Below are 14,916 nucleotides of genomic sequence, written 5' to 3' on the forward strand. Positions count from 1 at the left end.
TTTTATCTACTTTTGGGTTTGGCTTATGTTTTAGGACAGATATAAATACTATTATTGTTATTATATTATATTAGTGTAATGATATTTTATACACATCTATTTCAATATCAAATTCCACATTTTTTTCATATTTAAAAAAAAATCAGCCTAAATAAGGATGTACCAAAATAGTGGTATAAATAACGTAATTCGAAAATAAATTATCTAAAAAAAATTGTGGTACTCACATCTCAATCCAAAGTATGAAAGTAAAGCTTATGTCTAAGGCCCTTGTTTCTAATGATCTTTTTTGTGTAGAAAATGACCTGATTAAGCTCCAATGTCTCTGTTGAATTGATACTTCAACTCTCCGATAATTGACATATTATAATAATAAAAAATATCATGCGTATATTAAAAAATAATCACTATATATTTATATATATTTATACATTAGTTTTTATATTTTTAATTAAGTAATTAATTATCAAAATAATTATATTTATAATAAATAAATAATCAAATTTATTTATAGTCATTAATAAATATATTTTTTTTAAATATTAAATATGTATTTTATACACCGTGATTAGTTAATGGCTGATTTTTTTTATATAATTATATAATAATTTGACATGTTGGTTATGAAATAATGAAAGTTGGAATCCAACAATAATAATACCAAAATAAGCCATCAAAGCACCTGATATATAATAGCTGTACTGCCTGTACAAGATATGCTCTAAATTCAAATCTAGGTTAAACATCATACCAAATATGTAACTAAAATCCAATAAGTATTGATTTTGTTTTCATAGTTTGATGCTGGATATTTGTTGGTTGATGGTCAATGACAATAGATGTAGATAGTTCAGGTGATACCTAACCATGTGCCCAACAAACAAATTGGAGTTTGAAAATAATGGTTTTAACTTTTAATTTAAGGGAATACTACCATAAAAATTTTATAATTATCTTTATATGAAGATGTTTCTTTTTTATTATTAGATCATAAATTATATAGTTTAATTTTGATGTGTTACAAAAAATATTATTTTTTTTTAAAGTGTGATTAAATAAACAAAATATACTTTTAACACAAAAATTTTTATAAAAAGATATTTTTAACATCTTTATTTAAATAAGTGCCTTAATTTAACTAGTCTATTACTTTTACTTCTCCTTCTAGGATTTTAGAAGCTTTAATGTTTTGGTCCACCTTATAAATGATCGGTGGTGTTGCACTATAAAATGATTTTAATAATTAAGTCTAATTAAATTAGTCTAATAATTTATTTATTAAAAATTATTTTAATGAAAATTATTTATTGCTCTATATTTAAGTTTTTTTGGTAATTAAATTTAGTCAAATTGATTCAAATCCAACAAAATTCATTCACACAACATGTGCGTAAAATCACACCGTTTTTCTTCTTCTTCGTGTTTCTTCATGCGCCTCCTTCTTCTATTGGTGTTGTTGTTGCTGCGTTTTATTTTTGTTTCTTCTTCTCCTCCTTTTCTTCATGTGATATTACAGTTATTTATTTTTTTATTTGATTTTTTAATTTTATTTCTGTTAAGAAAGTAAAATAAGAAGAATTATAAAAAAATAAAATAAGAAGAATTGAAGAAGATGAAGAAGCAAAAGATAAAAAAAGAAGCAGTAACAGAATATGAGGGGAAAGAATGAAAACGAAAAATTTTGAATTACGCATAATTTATCAGAAAAATAACATCGAAATTTCTTAACAAGAACATATAAACTTCTTAGTTTTGACACAAAATTTTGTTACAAAAGCACAAAAATGTTTTCTTTAATACATTTTTTCTTCTTTTTATTCTTCTTTTTTTTTTTTCTGTTGCTCTTATTTATTCTTTTAGAAAAATTATATTTTACATATTAGACTTGAATAAACATGTTTGTACTGTATTGCAATCTTATTTAGTTGAATGACTGTAAGTTCTTCTTTTTTTCTACTGATTTTGTAGCATTATATGTTTCTCTTCTTCTTCTTCTTTGTCTTATTTTTTCTTTTTATATTCTTGTTAAGATCAGAGAGTAAAATAAGAAGAATCATGAGAAGGTAAAATAAGAAAGAGAAGATGAATAAAAAAAAAAGAAGAAGATGATAATAATGAAAAAGAAGAAGGAGGAGGAGGAAGAGTTTTAAATTATCATTAAGTAATTTTGTTTTATTCTGAATTCAATTTTGGTGCATTCTGAATTTAAATAAGGTGCACTTGGTTTGAACTTGTTTTGAACTGGTTTCGTTTGTGTGTCGTCATCATTAAGGAATTTCGATGCAGTGTGGATTTGAACTGTTATACATATAAGAAGAAGACGATAATGATAACAAGAACGATAACGATAACAATAACGATAATAATAATGACGACGATGATGATGAAGATGGAGAAAAAAGGGACGATAACAATAAGAATTGTTACAGGGTCTTGAGGGTTAGCCTCTAACACATAAATCTTTACAGGCTCTTGAGATTTAGGTTTAAACATAAATCGTCCTAAGTTGCTATGTTTTAAGAGTAAAAAGCATAAATCATCCCAAGGTAGAATGATTTATGTTTAATTTGGGAAGCTCATTATCTTGAGACGATTTATGAAAAGACTTTCAAGTATAAATCGTTCTAGAATGTATCGTTTAACATATAATCTTAAACACATTTTTTCTGGAATAATTTATATATTAATACAAATAAAAGATTCACATTTTAAAAATTGATTTAAAAAAATCAAGTAATTTTGGGATCTTTTTATTTTATTTAAGTAAAAAAACTCAAATAATATTTTGATAATAACTTTTAAAAAGAATAAAGCACTCCTGGAAATGACCCAAAAGATATTATAGATTACAAACAAGAAAAAGAAGGGAGACTAATTAAGAAACTAAAGTTCGGAAGTTGTGGCTAAATGATTCACGCAAGTCGGATATAACTTGCAAGATTCAATGGACATATATAATGTATCTTTGGAAAGCAAGGAGGGCCCTCAAATCATGATTAATTTTATTGCACTGCATATTATTATTAACATATTTTACACGATTACCGGCCAAAATTTGAAAAGTAGAAGCAAATTAAATAGAATGTGGAAGCAACACTCATGGCTCTATTTGAGCACTACTACAGTAGATTAAGACGTGACCAATTTCATATACCATATAGATCGATTGCCACTCGATCCTTTGATGTTGATTTTAATATAGTCATAACCTTTTTTTTTTTCTATTACTAAAATAAAATCCTTCAAGGATAGTCGTTGAGTTGACACTTCCACTTGCGGTGGTTGATTATAAGAAATTATTAGATGTTGATATCAAATAGCAAATATGATACATGTATACAATAACTGTTAGAAGGTTTATAATTTCATTGTTACTATTTTTGTTTACAAGAGGAAAAGAAAATATATTTGGTTAGTTGATTTTTTGAAAGCAGATATTATCACTTCTAAATTTATAATGCCATTTCCACTTCTATTTGCGAGATTACTCTTAGTACAAAATATATTTATAATAAAATCTTAGAAATTTGAAAGTAGTATTACAAAAAAAGATGACAATATCTATTTTTATTTTTCTTTGTATGATCACATGTTAATTACAACAGTAATGTTTATGTAAGATGACGGATGACATTTTAACAATAACTTATTACTATTTTACATGGAAGTATAAATTAAGAATAAATTTTAGGGTAAAGTACTAAATTGATACTTTACGTTTTGGCATAATTTTGTTTTAGTCTTTAAGGTATAAAATGTCCTATTAAAATTCAAAAAAGTTTTATTTAATTTCAATTTAGTTTCACCGTGAGATTAAAGTTAAATAATTAATGAAATTTCCTATATAACAGTAGTACAAGAGCAATGTCAATAATCTAGAGAACAAGTACAAGTTCTAAAGGCACAAAATCAATCGTGAATACATCAATACATTCATTTATCATTCTCCTTAGTTCTATAAAAAATATTTCATTTAAATTGTAAAAAAAATGATAAATTCACGGTTGATTTTGTGTTTTTGAAACTTGTACTTGTTCTCCATATTATCGATCTTGTTCTTATACTGTTGTCATATAGGATATTCCGTTAATTATTTAACTTTAATTTGACTTCACGGTGGGATAGATTACATTAAAGTTAAATAAAATTTTTTTGGATTCAAATAGGATATTTTAAATTTTAAAGTTAAAATAAAATTAATCCTAAATGTAGAAGACCAATTTAGTATTTTATTCTAAATTTTATTTAGTATGTAAATTTTTTTTAATTTGACTTTTGGCGAAAAAAATAAAAAACTCTATCAAATTAAGAGAGACATTGTAATTGAATTGAATTGAATTGGTAACAGTGGAGTTGAGATAATAAAGAGACAAAAGATTGAATGAATATTGAGTATGATCGAGGTGCAGCTAATAGTATGAATGTGTTTATAAGATCCAATAATGTTAGAAGTATTAAAATGTGGGGCTGTGAAGTAAGGTCGTTATCATGAATTCATAATTAATCAGGTAGCCTCTAAAAGAGGGACATGTGCCCCCTGGGAATAAGGGGCCTTATTGTGTTGTGCCCTTCAACAACGTGAGTTGTGGGGACCGGGACCCCAAAACACAGAACGGGCCAGGGGTAGTTGTTGCCTAATCACTTCATTGTTCACAACTGCTTCTATAGCACCAGTAGCTGTGTATATACAGCGGATTTGGTACCTATTTTCCGTACATTAGGTAGCGTTTGGTGGAGAGACAAAGACGGAAAGATTGAGACTGAGAGACAGAGACTAAGAGACAGGAATTGAAATAAATCTCAGTATTCTGTTTGGTGCAAAATGAGAGATAGGAATTGAAACAAGAATGAAACTCTAATTTAATTTGCACAAAGGGTAAAATTGGAATTAATTAATTGAAATAAAAGTATTTTAGGTATAAAATGTTATTAAAGTTTCAGTCTCCATCTCTAAAAATTTCAGTCCCTTGTGTCCCTACTTTTTGGAGGTACTGAAATACTGAAATTTTAGAGACAGAAACAGAAATTTTAGTACCAGTCTCTGAACTAACAAACACGATACTGAGTCTCAATCTCTTAGTCTCTGTCTCAGTACTTCAAAACAAACGCTACCTTAAAAAATAAATTTAGACAATACTAAAAATTCAGGTTTTATTTTATTAGAATAAAATAAGTTATATAATGTTAGGTTTTTTCACTAAAATGAATTAAAAAAGTTGACTATTTGAGATAAGAAATAAAAAATAAATTATTTACTTAAATACATTTTTTTTTGGTTTGAAGAAAACAAAAAGAATCGGGTAAGGGAATCTTGATTTGAAGGAGAACAAGGGTCAGTCCCACCGATTTGCATGTAAATCGGGACAGCCACAACCAATTTGCATGTAAATAGGTCTTTTCCCCTCTTCCTTTTTTTGATTGAGTGTAAAGGTTTCACTCCCACCCGATTTTAGACCGTCTCTAAATATTACCCCTTGACAGTTTAATAATTCAATGTCTACCCCTCCTTTCTATCTCTCCACTTCTAATTCTCAAATACTTTCCTACACCTAGATTTTTTACTTCTACATCTCTTTAATTTGAAATTTTAAATTTCATTTCTCATATTTAAAATAATAGTCCAAACATCGTTGTTATCAATTTATTACAACAGAAATATTATAAGAGATCATAATAGATCGATTGTGTTTAGTTTGGCTCAAGATATATTTATTCACATTCTAGTTAAAGTACGATATTTAACAAGTTTTAAATTTTTTATTTTGCACGTTATTAGTCAACAACATATAAAACAACAAAAAAATTTATTACAGATAAAAAGTATTATTTATGTTTTGGTAGAATAGGATCCAATACTAATTCTGTAAATTTGATAGAGGCCTTCTATCTTGTTTGACACAGATATTCATTACGTTGCGACTGTGACGTTGAGTTGGTCATCCACTGGCATTCTTGTCATCCATCGATTCATTGGAGCTTTTAGTTATGTTGATTGATATGTGTGAAGGAAGTTCTTTTGACGTTGGCGATACCAAGTTCAGTGGCACTGAAAAAAAAATATTAGAAAGATGATGATTGATCTGAACATGCTAGTCAAGGGTAGCACGGAGGGTTCAAACCAAGATCAGAATGTGCCATAAGAGGAGCTATTTCAAGTAGATTTAAAAAACTATGAGAGGTCTGCTACTGGAGATCTGATGACTAATTCTTATCAAGTTAACCCTATCTCTGATGTTGAGGAATTAGAGGCAGGACCTGTGGATATACCTAATAAGGAGGAAGAGAAAATAAACTACTACACTGGCTCGCAGCTTGCACTTACACACCCCATATTTTTGAGAGGTACGATCATCCTGCTCACTTTGTCTCTTTGAATCTGGATGCAATGAATCAAGAGGGTTCTTTCGATCAAGGATGGGATAGATGATGACTCAACCAATGAGTTCGAAGTTAGACAACAATTTGAGAGCAAGGAAGCTATTCTCATGGCATTTAAGATGTATAACATCAGAAGGGCCATAGAGTATACGGTATTAGAGAGTGACCATTTGAAATAGTCTATACACCGCACTTATTTGGGAATGGGCTACGAGGAGAGCATACGTGTGGCTTATTGTCGCAAACAAGAAAAATGGAAAGTGCAAAGATGTGTTGGGCTTCATTCTTGTATGTCGTTGAGAAGGACCATCAACAGTTTGAATCCAAAGTTATAGCTCAGGTGACATACAACGGTCAAAGCAGATATGACCATCAATATAAGAGTTTTGAAAGGATCTAGTGAGAGTCACTTTGAATATATAAAGCATCCTACAGAAAAATCTGTCTTGCAAAACAATGAGTAATTTCTAAAATCTATAGAGATTAAGAGGAATCATACAATGAACTTTTGAGATAGATATCTGCAAAGCAAATGTATTAACCCAATATGTGTTGTTATATTCGTTGTATTTCAAGTGTAGTTAAAATGAGTTTATGTTTTGACATATATCATATGTTAAGTACTTTGGGGCAACTTGTGACTTAATCATACTGTGGTGACGAAGATGGTTCTATGTGTCATCGGATATTTTAAATTTTTGCACCTTGTGTGGAGGCTTTCAAGCATTGTAAAACACTAATATTCATTGATGTGACTCATTTGTATTGTAAATACAGAAGAACTCTGCTAATGGCTATTATACATGATGGCAATACAAATATATTGCCAATTGCATTTGTAGTGATTAAGGGAGAGACGAGGGAGGCATGGTCCATTTTTCTAACTTATCTCAGGAAGCAAATCACACCTCAGCCTTACATCTTGGTGATTTCAAACAAATACAACTCAATTGATTCTACATTAAATACTGAAGGAAATGGTTGGCAGGCTCCTGCAGCCTTTCAAGCCTTTTGTGCACAACACGTTGCTGCCAACTTTATGAAGCATTTTAAAAACCAAGACCTGAAAAAGGTACTTGTTAACACAACTTGTTTGAAGTCATGCACGGAATTCACTCACTATTGTGATTGGATTAGGGCAAAAAATCAAGCTATTGTCAATTGGCTTGATGAAATGGCAAGATTGCATAAGGCACAATACACAGATGAGGACCGTAGGTTTGGAAACACAACGAAAAATATTTCTAAATGCATAAATGCTATCATGAAGGCCATGCGCTATCCACCAATTTCTAGCCTTGTCAAGTCAACGTACTTCTAATTGGGGGATCGGAGCTTTTTGCGGGAAAGGGTATAGAGGCACAAGCACAACTTCATGGGGGAGCGAATTCTCACAAACACTGATGAAGCTTATGGAGTTCAACTCAAAGCACGTGAAAACGATGAATGCTCACCAATTTGATTGATCTAGATCTAATATTACTGTGAAAGAGCTCATAGTAGTGACGAGATCTAGGCAATAAAGTTACCAAGTTTTGCTCAATGAAGGTAAATGGGTTTGTGGATACTTTCAAGCTCTTTACATCCATTGTCGTCATGTGCTAGTAGTATGTTCTCGTATACAACTTGATTAAAAGGCATATGTGCACCCAACATACTGCATGGACATCATCTTTAAGGTGCATAGGATGGAATTTGTACCGATTGGTTATGAGGATGAAGTTGACTCTGAAGCGTCATTTGAGGAAGAAACTAATTCCTCTCCCACTAAATCTATTGACACCTCTTCCATTGATTTAGGTACCGATACTATGGCCGCTCCTAGAAGAATTACTCTCAAGGAGGCGGGAGCTCCGGATTTCACTCTTCAACCATTTCAAGCGCATCATCCGAAATTGAATGCCGATTTTGAGCTAAAGACCTCATTGATTAATCTACTTCCTAAGTTCCATGGTCTACCCGCTCAAGATCCCATCAAGCACCTTAGAGACTTTCAAACGGCTTGTTCAACTGCTAGGCGGTATGGTGCGAATGAGGTTGCCATTTGGTTATATGCCTTCCCATTTTCTCTTGAGGGAAGAGCAAAGGAGTGGTTGTTCTACACTCAACCCGAGAATGTTGTCACTAATTGGGATTTACTTAGTAGGAAATTTCTGGAAAAGTTCTTTTCACTGGAGGTCACGGATAGATTGAGGAAGGAAATCCCTTGCGTCATTAAAGGTGAATCAGAGACTCTCTATGAGTATTGGGAACGGTTTAGGAAGCTTTTTGATTCGTGTCCCCACCACATGATTGACGAGTTGGTTCTTATTAGTTACTTTTCCCAAGGCATGAAGCCTCAAGATAAGATCCTTTTAGCTGCTTCGAGTAATGGCTCTTTGACAAAGTATAAGATAGCGGCGGAAGTTGATGGCCATGGAATACCGTCGGTAAGGAATTTCACAAGATTTTCGCGTTGCAAGTATAGCCCTCAACCGAAAAATAATTCGTGAATCAAATTTCGAAGGAATTAGTTATCACAAGTTCAACCCCAATAAAAGTAACCGAAGTATTCAAACCTCGGGTCGTCTCACAAGGAATGGGCAAACATGTGCATCAACATTGGTTAGAATTCTGGGATTGTAAGTCATGAGCAAGAAATTAAACTAAGAATCCTAACAAGCAAGTAATCTTGAAGTGCATGAAACTAATTCAAATAACTAAAGCAAGATGCGAGCAATTCCAAACTAATACGATAACATCTAATATAAGTCTACTCTAAAACTAAACAAATAAAGACAAAGCAATTAGGATTTTTGGGTTTTCAAATATGAATGATAAAACAACTCTTGGCTAGACATGGGAATTGGGGTCACTATCCTTGTCTAATAACCATATCTTGACAATTATGAGGAACCAAACTCATTAAGTCTACTTCTATACTTGAAGTATGTTAAATGGTTTAGTCAACATCAACCCATAAAGTCCAACCTAGCTACTACTTGACTTAGTAGTAGGCTAGTGTCAATGGCTATCAAATTGACCACTAAGAGTTTCCAAATTATCAAATCCATTAGACCCAATGACTCAAGTTTACCCAATTCTCTTAGCCTAGGCCAAGAGTAAAGAGAACTACTCCATAATCAAGGGAAACATTTCATCAAACACATGGTGAGCATTACTAAAAGACATATTCAAAGTGCAATTAAATTGAAATTAACAAGTACCCACTAACAATTATCAACATACAATCACTCAAACAACACAATTAACCATGAAAATCATCAATGTAACATTAACAATTCAAGATTTCCAAGATTCATGGAATGGGTATAAAATGACAATTGATAAGAAAACATAAAACTAACACAAGATCTAAACAAAATTATGCTAAGGAATTCAAATTAAGCAATCAAAACTAGTAATTAACAAGATCCAATTCAGAATTTCAATAAGGGAAGATCAAATCAAACTAGATCTAGAGAGGAACAAGGGTTTCTCTCTCTAGAATAACAAGAACCAAAAACTAGCTAAAAATTGTGTCTAAGTGTGAATGAATGATCCCCCCCTCCTTTCTCCTAGCATCCTTGGGTCTTTTCCATGCAGAACCAGCTTGAATTTGGGCCTCTTGAGCCTCAAAAATCGCCAGGCATGATTTTCTTTAATGAGGTCACGTGCAACTTATCGCGCGTACGCGCCATGCGTGTGTGCGGGCCGATTGATTTTGTGATCCACGCGTGCGCGCCGGTGTGGATTTCTCTAATCTGCTCGGATGCCGATCTACAAGCGCCGCTTCCAGCTGTCCACATCCACGCGTGCGCGCAAGGTGCGCGTGCGCGTCCATGCTGAAATTTCCAAAATCCAATCTTCATGTTCCTTCCTCTTGTGCATGCTTTCTTTCTCTCTTCTGAGCCATTCTTGCCCTATAAATTCTGAAATCACTCAACAAATACATCACGGGATCGAATGTAATAAAAGAGGATCAAAATATAGCAATTCTAAGGCAAAAGAAGCATGTTTTCCATCATGAAGCGAAATTAGGAAGAGAACACAAAACCATGCAATTCTTGTGAATAAGTGCAAAAAATATTGACAAAATCCCCCAAATTCTACACAATATAAACCACAAAATTGGGTTTATCAGAAGCATGGTAACTTATCACCGATTTAGCCAAGTCTACTCAACATGCGAGGCACAGGAATAATCATCCCAAGGCTATTACGAAAGTTTCCTCCAGTACTGAGTTCTCCCTCACAGACTTTGGGAGAGATGACCAATATCCTCAAGCAACTCCAACTCAATCAACAACAACCTCCACCTCCTCCACAACAACAGTGTCAACAGTTAGTCCCTCAGAGAGTATGTGGGATTTGTGCTTGCTATTCTCACTATACCGATGAATGCCCACAACTCCAAGAGGACAACACCTTGGCGGCTACAAATGCTTATTACAACCGTCCAAATCAAGGATACTATCAATAAAGCGGTAACTATAATTAAGGTGGTAACTACAACCAAGGTTGGCAAGATGATCCCAATCAAGGATGGAGAGACAACTATAACCAAGGAGGAAGAGACAATGGTGGAAACCAAAGATGGAACAATAACTACCAACAAAACCGGTATCAACAAAACCCCCTTACCAACAACAAAACCAAGGTCAAAGGTATCAACCACCTTACCAAAGACAAGCTTAAGCACCTCAACTCAACCAACCACAAGTCCCCCAAGTTACCTACCCTCCTTCTTCCTCCAACCAAGATGAAACACTTTGCTCTATTCTTTAAGGACAAAAGGAGCTTTAAAATACACTTACCTCTAGCCTCACTGGTCTCACCTCTACACTCTAAGCTCTTATATCCCGTATGGACCCACCCTCTACCTCCAATACTCAACCTTCAAGCACTAGCGCACTTCCCTCTCAACCCTTACCTAATCCCAATGGTGGAATCAAAGCCATCACCTTGAGGTCCGGCACTACATTGCAAGAGAGGAGTTCCGAGGAGCCAAGCTCAAGAGACGCCATTCAAGATGAAGATGTTGTTGAGGTAGAAGATGTTGAAGACGAGGATGAGGTACAAGAGGCGGTCAAAGAAGAAGTTGCTCAACCAAAGGATGGAGTTTCTAAGGGAGAAAATGTTTTGAAAAAGGCTATTCCAATTCCTTTTCCACACCTAGCTAGGAGGACTAAAAAGTAAGTGGAGCTAGATCCCAAGATGGTAGATATATTCAAAAAGGTCGAGGTAACTATTCCCCTTTTTGATGCTATTCGCTAAGTACCTAGGTATGCTAAGTTTCTAAAGCATTTGTGCATGAATAAGGAGAAGATTCATGATTTAGAAACTATTCCTTTGGGTAGCTCAATTTCTGCTTTGATGGGTGCTATACCGGAGAAATGTGGTGATCCCGGTCCTTGTCTGGTTACTTGCACTATAGGTGGTATACAATTTGTTGATTGCATGTGTGACCTAGGTGTCTGTGTTAGCATTATGCCGTTATTTGTTTATGGTGCATTGAAGCTTCCACCGTTGAAAAGGTCGGCAGTCCATTTTGTTTTGGCAGAAAAAAGCATAATCTTAGTGGTTGGCATTGCGAAAGATGTGTTGGTAAGCATTAAGGGGTTGACTTTTTCAATTGACTTCTACATTCTTGAGATGCCCCCTAATTACTCTGGAACACCATCATCTATCTCGCTTGGGAGGCCGTTCTTGAAAACCTCTCAGTTTAAGTTGGATGCTTTTTCGGGTACCTACTCCTTTGAAATTGATGGAAGAGTAGTGAGTTTCAATCTTGATGAAGCTATGAAGCATCCACCGGAAGACCATTCTATCTTCCGGTGTGATATGATAGATGATATCGTGGCCAAGTCCACCATGATATAGTTGATAAGAAGAACATGGTTCAAGGTGCAAGTGTGGAAAAATTTCCTGAATATGATGAAGATACCTTGCCACCTCCAGTAATACCAGATAAGCAAGTGCCAAGCCATGAGCTAAATGTGGAGTTGAAGCCACTTCCACCCCATCTCAAGTATTCTTATCTTGAAGACAATCAAAAGCTCCCGGTGATCATTGCAAAAGAGCTCACTTCCTAACAAGAGGAGTGATTGCTTAATGTACTGCGAAGGAACAAGAAAGCTATTGGGTGGAGTTTGGTGGACATAGTTGGTATAAGCCCTCAAGTTTGTGAGCATCGCATTTTTTTAGAGGAGGGAGCCAAGCCAATCCGTCAACCTCAAATGAGGTTAAACCCCACAATTCTCGAAGTTGTGAAGAAAGAAGTGACCCGACTACTTGATGCCGACATTATCTATCCAATCTCGGAAAGTGAGTGGGTTAGCCTGGTACAAGTGGTTCCGAAGAAGTCCGGCGTCACCATAGTCAAGAATGAGAATGGGGAACTCATGGCCACAAGGGTTCAGAATTCATGGAGAGTCTGCATCAACTACTGGCGCTTGAACTTGGCCACTCGCAAGGATCACTATCCACTGCCATTCATCGATCAATGCTTGATCACCTGTCAGGTAAATCACATTATTGCTTTTTAGATGGCTATACTAGTTATTTTTAGATCCATATTGCTCCAGAAGACCAAGAAAAAACTACTTTCACATGCCCCTTTGGAACGTATGCATATAAAACAATGTCTTTTGGTTTATGTAATGCACCGGCTACGTTTCAAAGGTGCATGATGAGTATCTTTTCGGATCTTCTTGAGTATTGTATGGAAGTATTTATGGATGAGTTTAGTGTTTATGGTGATTCTTTCGACCTTTGTTTGGATAATCTTGCTAGAGTATTAGAAAGATGTGCTAGTTCAAACTTTGTGCATAATTTTGAAAAGTGTCACTTTATGGTAAAATAAGGTATTATTCTAGGTCATGTTGTCTCTAATACTGGTATATCTGTTGATCCTGCGAAGGCTGATGTTATTTCTGGCTTACCTTACCCCTCTTCTGTGAGGGAAGTCCGTTCTTTTCTTGGTCATGCAAGTTTCTACCGGCATTTCATCAAGGACTTCAGTAAGGTTGCACTACCCCTTTCCCATCTGCTGCAAAAAGACGTAGAGTTTGACTTGAGTGAAGAGTGCATGGAAGCATTTGACAAGCTGAAGATTGCCTTAACCCAAGCTCCTATTGTGAGAGGGCCTGACTGGAGTAGGCCGTTCGAGATTATGTGCGACGCATCTAACTATGCGGTAGGAGCGGCGGTAGCTCAGCGTGAAGGTAAGGATCCCTATATCATAGCTTATACTTCTAAGACTTTAGATGGTGCCCAGTCTAACTATACTACCACTAAAACGGAACTTTTAGCAATTATTTTTACCTTCAATAAATTTTGGGCCTATTTACTTGGAACCAAAGTGGTAATATATTCAGACCATGCAGCCTTAAAGTACTTGCTAGCTAAGAAAGAGTCAAAGCCAAGGTTAATCCGTTAGATATTGCTATTGCAAGAGTTTGATTTAGAGATCAAAGATAGGAGTGGTTACCAAAATTTAGTGGCAGACCACTTGAGTCACCTAGAGCATATTAAAAGTGACTCCACTCCTATCAATGATGCATTTTCTCTTGATAGCTTACAAGCAATATCCGAGGTGGTTCCTTGGTATGCACCCATTGCTAATTATTTGGTTAGTCACACTTTTCCTCCACATTTTTCTAAATATCAAAAGGACAAGCTTAAGAGCGAGTCCAAGTACTACATTTGGGATGACCCATTTTTGTGGAGATGTGGTGCTGACCAAATAATTAGGAGGTGTGTTCCACAATCTGAAATCCAGTATATCTTAGAGGCGTGCCACTCTTCTGAAAGTGGTGGCCACTTTGGACCTCAAAGAATTGCAAGAAAAATCTTAGACTATGGATTTTAGTGGCCCACACTCTTTAAGGATGCTAATCTTTTCTGTAAATCTTGCCACCAATGCCAAAGGTTTGGAAACATATCCAAGAGGGATGAGATGTCCCAGCAACTTATGTTGTTTTGTGAAATTTTTTATGTTTGGGGTATTGACTTCATGGGTCCATTTTGAAACTCAAATGGTTTCTTATATATTCTGTTAGCTGTTGATTATGTTTCTAAGTGGGTGGAAGCAATTCCTACCTGTACTGATGATGCTAACGTGGTTACTTCTTTTGTGCGAAATAACATCATTTGCCGCTTTGGATCACCACCAGCGATCGTGAGTGATCAAGGCTCTCATTTTTCTAACAAAAGATTGACAGGTTAAATGAAGAAACATGGCATCATTCACAAGGTGGCAACGGCTTATCATCCCCAAACAAATGGGCAGGCCGAGGTGTCAAATAAAGAGATCAAGTGCATACTCGAGAAGATTGTTAAACCTCATAGAAGGGATTGTAGCTCTAGGATTGGAGATGCTCTATGGGCTTATCGGACAGCTTACAAGACACCGATTGGCATAAGTTCGTTCTGGCTAGTCTAAGGAAAGGCTTGTCACCTTCTGGTAAAGGTGGAACACAAGGCTTATTGGGCTTTGAAGGAATGTAACTCAGGATTGAGGTGAGCCAGAATTGAAAGAAAACTGCAGTTGGAAGA

This window comes from Arachis hypogaea, chromosome 19 (genome assembly GCF_003086295.3).
Source record: "Arachis hypogaea cultivar Tifrunner chromosome 19, arahy.Tifrunner.gnm2.J5K5, whole genome shotgun sequence".
Classification (NCBI taxonomy): domain Eukaryota; kingdom Viridiplantae; phylum Streptophyta; class Magnoliopsida; order Fabales; family Fabaceae; genus Arachis; species Arachis hypogaea.